Genomic DNA, 8,103 nt, shown 5'->3' with positions numbered 1-8,103 from the left:
GAAACTGTCGAGGGTTTCTGTTTCCAATTTCATAGTAGTCACGTCAATGTATTCCTCTTCGGTTGTTACAGTGAACATTGACTGTGATGTTGCAGGAATGTCTTTGCCGGTAGTAACCTTTTCTGTTGGCATAGAGCTTGTCATCTTGTCAGAGACAATGATCTTCTCAGGCGCATCAGTCATCAAGTCACCTGAGCCTAGTTCGTCTGGAGTCGCCAAAGATGTAGAAAGAAGTTCTTCGGGCAAAGGTGTAGTGGTCACTTGAGCTCCATCTGTTACTTCTGTTGTCATCTGTTCTGCAGTTTCTGTCATGTAAACAGTTGCAAATTCTGTCTTGATATCGGAATTTGAGTTGTAATTTCTTCTACGATACTCTCAGGTGTGCCCGATCCTTCTGTATCAATTGTCGTTGGCGTGATGGACGGATATACAGACTTAGTGGTGGCTAAAGGTATATATCCTTCTTCTGTCGTTGTAGCTGTTGCTGACTCTGTTGTGGGTACCTCTGATTTGACAGTTGTATCTTTATCAAATACTTCTGCAGTAGTACCTATCATTTCTGTTCTAACAACCTCCTCTGGTGAAGTTGTAGTCAGAATACCTGACCCAATGTCTTCAGGAGTAACAGATATCATTTTGGTAGGTTGAACTTTGGAGGTTACTAATTCTTCTGTTGGTCCCGCCGTTGTCGCAAATTCTGTTACAATAACTTCGACAATTTCTTCAGTAGTTCCAGAACCTTCTAAATCAGCTGGTGCTTGCGTGATTGAAACTGTCGAGGGTTTCGTTTTCAGTTTCATAGTAGTCACGTCAATACCTGACCCTTCTTCAGTAAATGACGGTGTCGAGGAAACGGTAACATCAATAAAACCTTCCGTTGTAGCCTCTGGTACAACATCAGTCGTGCTTACAATATATTTTGATGTTTGCAAATCTTCAGTATACAATGTAGGTTTCATTGTCTCTGTTAAAACAACCTTTTCAGGAGCAACTGTTGTTATCGCGCCTGAAGCCAAATCTTCGGTAGCTAATGACGTAGCAATTATTTCTTCTGTATAAAATGAAGTTTGTTCTGGTGCTTCAGTAGTAAATGTTCCAGATCCCTCAATATCAACAGGTGCTTGAGTCATCATTTCCGTTGTTTCGAGTTTCAAGTGTTGCTCCTTCAGTTTCCATTACTTCAGTCACAATTTCGAATATTCCTGACCCTTCTTCAGTAACTGACGGTGTCGGGGAAACGGTAACATCAATAAAACCTTCTTCCGTCGTAGCCTCTGTTACAACATCAGTCGTGCGCAGAATGGATTTTGATGTTTGTAAGTCTTCAGTATACAATGTAGGTTTCATAGTCTCTGTTATAACAACCTTTTCAGGTGCAACTGTTGTTATCGCGCCTGAACCCAAATCGTCAGTAGCTAATGACGTAGCAATTATTTCTTCTGTATAAAATGAAGTTTGTTCCGGTGCTTCAGTGGTAAATGTTCCAGATACTTCAATATCAACAGGCGCTTGAGTCATCATTTCCGTTGCTTCGGTTTTAAGTGTTGTTCCTTCAGTTTTCATTACTTCCGTCACAATTTCGACTATTCCTGACCCTTCTTCAGTAACTGACGGTGTCAGGGAAACGGTAACATCAATAAAACCTTCGTCCGTCGTAGCCTCTGTTACAACAGCAGTCGTGAGCAGAATGGATTTTGATGTTTGTAAGTCTTCAGTATACAGTGTAGGTTTCATAGTCTCTGTTATAACAACTTTTTCAGGTGCAACTGTTGTTATCGCGCCTGAACCCAAATCTTCAGTAGCTAATGACGTAGCAATTATTTCTTCTGTATAAAATGAAGTTTGTTCCGGTGCTTCAGTGATAAATGTTCCAGATACTTCAATATCAACAGGCGCTTGAGTCATCATTTCCGTTGCTTCGGTTTCAAGTGTTGTTACTTCAGTTTTCATTACTTCCGTCACAATTTCGACTATTCCTGACCCTTCTTCAGTAACTGACGGTGTCGGGGAAACGGTAACATCAATAAAACCTTCTTCCGTCGTAGCCTCTGTTACAACAGCAGTCGTGAGCAGAATGGATTTTGTTGTTTGTAAGTCTTCAGTATATAGTGTAGGTTTCATAGTCTCTGTTATAACAACTTTTTCAGGTGCAACTGTTGTTATCGCGCCTGAACCCAAATCTTCGGTAGCTAATGACGTATCAATTATTTCTTCTGTATAAAATGAAGTTTGTTCTGGTGCTTCAGTAGTAAATGTTCCAGATCCCTCAAAATCAACAGGCGCTTGAGTCATCATTTCCGTTGCTTCGGTTTCAAGTGTTGTTCTATTTTCAGATTCCATTACTTCAGTCACAATTTCGACAATTCCTGACCCTTCTTCAGTAACTGACGGTGTCGGGGAAGCGGTAACATCAATAAAACCTTCTTCCGTCGTAGCCTCTGTTACAACATCCGTCGTGCGCAGAATGGATTTTGATGTTTGTAAGTCTTCAGTATACAATGTAGGTGTCATAGTCTCTGTTATAACAACCTTTTCAGGTGCAACTGTTGTTATCGCGCCTGAACCCAAATCTTCAGTAGCTAATGACGTAACAATTATTTCTTCTGTATAAAATGAAGTTTGTTCCGGTGCTTCAGTGGTAAATGTTCCAGATACTTCAATATCAACAGGCGCTTGAGTCATAATTTCCGTTGCTTCGGTTTCAAGTGTTGTTCCTTCAGTTTTCATTACTTCCGTCACAATTTCGACTATTCCTGACCCTTCTTCAGTAACTGACGGTGTCGGGGAAACGGTAACATCAATAAAACCTTCTTCCGTCGTAGCCTCTGTTACAACAGCAGTCGTGAGCAGAATGGATTTTGATGTTTGTAAGTCTTCAGTATACAGTGTAGGTTTCATAGTCTCTGTTATAACAACTTTTTTATGTGTTATTGTTGTTATCGCGCCTGAACCCAAATCTTCGGTAGCTAATGACGTATCAATTATTTCTTCTGTATAAAATGAAGTTTGTTCTGGTGCTTCAGTAGTAAATGTTCCAGATCCCTCAAAATCAACAGGCGCTTGAGTCATCATTTCCGTTGCTTCGGTTTCAAGTGTTGTTCTATTTTCAGATTCCATTACTTCAGTCACAATTTCGACTATTCCTGACCCTTCTTCAGTAACTGACGGTGTCGGGGAAGCGGTAACATCAATAAAACCTTCTTCTGTCGTAGCCTCTGTTACAACATCAGTCGTGCGCAGAATGGATTTTGATGTTTGTAAGTCTTCAGTATACAATGTAGGTGTCATAGTATCTGTTATAACAACCTTTTCAGGTGCAACTGTTGTTATCGCGCCTGAACCCAAATCTTCGCTTGCTAATGACGTAGCTATTATTTCTTCTGTATAAAATGAAGTTTGTTCTGGTGCTTCAGTAGTAAATGTTCCAGATACTTCAATATCAACAGGCGCTTGAGTCATATTTCCGTTGCTTCGGTTTCAAGTGTTGTTCCTTCAGTTTTCATTACTTCCGTCACAATTTCGACTATTCCTGACCCTTCTTCAGTAACTGACGGTGTCGGGGAAGCGGTAACATCAATAAAACCTTCTTCCGTCGTAGCCTCTGTTACAACATAAGTCGTGCGCAGAATGGATTTTGATGTTAGTAAGTCTTCAGTATACAATGTAGGTTTCATAGTCTCTGTTATAACAACTTTTTCAGGTGCAACTGTTGTTATCGCGCCTGAACCCAAATCTTCGGTAGCTAATGACGTATCAATTATTTCTTCTGTATAAAATGAAGTTTGTTCTGGTGCTTCAGTAGTAAATGTTCCAGATCCCTCAAAATCAACAGGCGCTTGAGTCATAATTTCCGTTGCTTCGGTTTCAAGTGTTGTTCTATTTTCAGATTCCATTACTTCAGTCACAATTTCGACAATTCCTGACCCTTCTTCAGTAACTGACGGTGTCGGGGAAGCGGTAACATCAATAAAACCTTCTTCTGTCGTAGCCTCTGTTACAACATCAGTCGTGAGCAGAATGGATTTTGATGTTTGTAAGTCTTCAGTATACAGTGTAGGTGTCATAGTCTCTGTTATAACAACCTTTTCAGGTGCAACTGTTGTTATCGCGCCTGAACCCAAATCTTCGCTTGCTAATGACGTAGCTATTATTTCTTCTGTATAAAATGAAGTTTGTTCTGGTGCTTCAGTAGTAAATGTTCCAGATACTTCAATATCAACAGGCGCTTGAGTCATAATTTCCGTTGCTTCGGTTTCAAGTGTTGTTCCTTCAGTTTTCATTACTTCCGTCACAATTTCGACTATTCCTGACCCTTCTTCAGTAACTGACGGTGTCGGGGAAGCGGTAACATCAATAAAACCTTCTTCCGTCGTAGCCTCTGTTACAACATAAGTCGTGCGCAGAATGGATTTTGATGTTAGTAAGTCTTCAGTATACAATGTAGGTTTCATAGTCTCTGTTATAACAACCTTTTCAGGTGCAACTGTTGTTATCGCGCCTGAACCCACATCTTCGGTAGCTAATGACGTAGCTATTATTTCTTCTGTATAAAATGAAGTTTGTTCTGGTGCTTCAGTAGTTAATGTTCCAGATACTTCAATATCAACAGGCGCTTGAGTCATAATTTCCGTTGCTTCGGTTTCAAGTGTTGTTCCTTCAGTTTGCATTATTTCCGTCACAATTTCGACTATTCCTGACCCTTCTTCAGTAACTGACGGTGTCGGAGAAGCGGTAACGTCATTAAAACCTTCTTCAGTCGTAGCCTCTGTTACAACATCAGTCGTGCGCAGAATGGATTTTGATGTTTGTAAGTCTTCAGTATACAATGTAGGTTTCATAGTCTCTGTTATAACAACCTTTTCAGGTGCAACTGTTGTTATCGCGCCTGAACCCAAATCTTCGGTAGCTAATGACGTAGCTATTATTTCTTCTGTATAAAATGAAGTTTGTTCTGGTGCTTCAGTAGTAAATGTTCCAGATCCCTCAATATCAACAGGCGCTTGAGTCATCATTTCCGTTGCTTCGGTTTCAAGTGTTGTTCCTTCAGTTTTCATAACTTCCGTCACTATTTCGACAATTCCTGACCCTTCTTCAGTAACTGACGGTGTCGGGGAAGCGGTAACATCAATAAAACCTTCTTCTGTCGTAGCCTCTGTTACAACATCAGTCGTGCGTAGAATGGATTTTGATGTTAGTAAGTCTTCAGTATACAATGTAGGTGTCATAGTCTCTGTTATAACAACCTTTTCAGGTGCAACTGTTGTTATCGCGCCTGAACCCAAATCTTCGGTAGCTAATGACGTAGCTATTATTTCTTCTGTATAAAATGAAGTTTGTTCCGGTGCTTCAGTGGTAAATGTTCCAGATACTTCAATATCAACAGGCGCTTGAGTCATAATTTCCGTTGCTTCGGTTTCAAGTGTTATTCCTTCAGTTTTCATTACTTCCGTCACTATTTCGACTATTCCTGACCCTTCTTCAGTAACTGACGGTGTCGGGGAAGCGGTAACATCAATAAAACCTTCTTCAGTCGTAGCCTCTGTTACAACAACAGTCGTGAGCAGAATGGATTTTGATGTTTGTAAGTCTTCAGTATACAATGTAGGTGTCATAGTCTCTGTTATAACAACCTTTTCAGGTGCAACTGTTGTTATCGCGCCTGAACCCAAATCTTCGGTTGCTAATGACGTATCAATTATTTCTTCTGTATAAAATGAAGTTTGTTCTGGTGCTTCAGTAGTAAATGTTCCAGATACTTCAATATCAACAGGCGCTTGAGTCATAATTTCCGTTGCTTCGGTTTCAAGTGTTGTTCCTTCAGTTTTCATTACTTCCGTCACAATTTCGACTATTCCTGACCCTTCTTCAGTACCTGACGGTGTCGGGGAAGCGGTAACGGCAATAAAACCTTCTTCAGTCGTAGCCTCTGTTACAACATCAGTCGTTCGCAGAATGGATTTTGATGTTTGTAAGTCTTCAGTATACAATGTAGGTTTCATAGTCTCTGTTATAACAACCTTTTCAGGTGCAACTGTTGTTAGCACCTGAACACAAATCTTCGGTAGCTAATGACGTAGCAATTATTTCTTCTGTATAAAATGAAGTTTGTTCTGATGCTTCAGTAGTAAATGTTCCAGATACTTCAATATCAACAGGCGCTTGAGTCATCATTTCCGTTGCTTCGGTTTCAAGTGTTGTTCCTTCAGTTTTCATTACTTCCGTCACAATTTCGACTCTCCCTGACCCTTCTTCAGTAACTGACGGTGTCGGGGAAGCGGTAACGTCAATAAAACCTTCTTCAGTCGTAGCTTCTGTTACAACATCAGTCGTGCGCAGAATGGATGTTGCTGTTTGTAAGTCTTCAGTATACAATGTAGGTTTCATAGTCTCTGTTATAACAACCTTTTCAGGTGCAACTGTTGTTATCTCCCCTGAACCCAAATCTTCGGTAGCTAATGACGTAGCAATTATTTCTTCTGTATAAAATGAAGTTTGTTCCGGTGCTTCAGTTTTAAATGTTCCAGATACTTCAATATCAACAGGCGCTTGAGTCATCATTTCCGTTGCTTCGGTTTCAAGTGTTGTTCCTTCAGTTTCCATTACTTCCGTCACAATTTCGAATATTCCTGACCCTTCTTCAGTAACTGACGGTGTCGGGGAAGCGGTAACATCAATAAAACTTTCCGTCGTAGCCTCTGTTACAACAGCAGTTGTGCGCAGGATGGATTTTGATGTTTGTAAGTCTTCAGTATACAATGTAGGTTTTATGGTTTCTGTTATAACATCTTTTTCGGGTGCAACTGTTATTATCGCGCCTGAACCCAAATCTTGGGTTGCTAATGACGTAGATATTATTTCTTCTGTATAAAATGAAGTTTGTTCTGGTGCTTCAGTAGTTAATTTTTCAGATACTTCAATATCAACAGGTGGTTGAGTCATCATCTCTGTTGCTTCCTCTGTTGCCATTTTATCGGTCATGATTGTTTCTGTAAGACTCTCTACAGTATGTTCCTGTCCAGAGGTAACACCGGCATTGGTCACCAGTGGTGTCGTTTCGGAAAGAAACACAGGCTCTGTAATTCCATCTCCTGAGGTGATTATTGCACCGGTGGTTCCATCTACAGAAAATGCATCTGTAACAAGAACAGGAGTTGTGCCTTCTTTTATGATTCCGGAGGAGATGTAGGCTGGGATAATTTGTCAGTGGTTACCGAAGTTGCTGTCGTTTTATGTGGAAACTCGAGTTCACTGGTAACATCCCTTGACATGCTTGATGGTGTTGTTGATGGCTGCGTTTGTAGCTCGGAAGTAAGAGTAATAAAGGTTGTTGCAAACCCTGGCTCAGACGTTTCGCCAGAAAATGTATCGGTTACACCAATTGTTGTAAGCTCCGTCATTTCTGTAAGCCTTTGTGTCAGTGGTTCTAATGTAGGTGATGTATCAATTTTGGACAAGGTAGTTCTCTGATCTGTTGGTATTGTGTCCGTGTCCGTTTGAAAAGGAACTTTCGTTGCTGTAACATAAGATTCGGTAGTGTGGTGACCTGAAAAGGCATCCGTTTCCTCCATTTCGGTTGTCGAAGGTATTTGTGTTGTTTTAACTGAGGACTCTTTAACGGTTTCCATTGTCTCAGTGGTTGCTAGAAATGTTTCAGACGTCTTGGGCACGTCTGGCGCCTTCGTGGTTTCGATTGATATTGTACTGGACACCAACACATCTGGTTCGAGTGTTTGATTTGCAGATAAACCACTAGTTTCTGAAGTAACAGAGTTTGTAGGAATGGAAGTCGTTTCTAAAATCAAACCGTCTGGTGTTGAAGTTTCTTCAAGTGTCGTTGTCAAAATACACCTCTCTCTGTAGTTGTGCTTTTAGTTAAAATGCTAGTTTCTGAAGTTTTGTCTCCTGATGAAAGGGGCAGTTGTGTCGTGACTTCTTTGAAAAACATAGTAGTCGAAGTCTCTCTACTTGTTCCTAGATCTACATCAGTCATAATTTCTTCTGTCGAAAATGGCGTAGGTGAGGCAGTATCAGTTTTCTCAATGTCCACGGGTGGTAATGTCACAGGCGTTGTCTTCATTTGTTCTGTTAGATCCGACAGCATCG

This window comes from Amphiura filiformis, chromosome 3 (assembly GCF_039555335.1).
Source record: "Amphiura filiformis chromosome 3, Afil_fr2py, whole genome shotgun sequence".
Taxonomy (NCBI): domain Eukaryota; kingdom Metazoa; phylum Echinodermata; class Ophiuroidea; order Amphilepidida; family Amphiuridae; genus Amphiura; species Amphiura filiformis.
The sequence above is the reverse complement of the archived record's forward strand: the minus strand, read 5'-3'. Positions refer to the sequence as shown.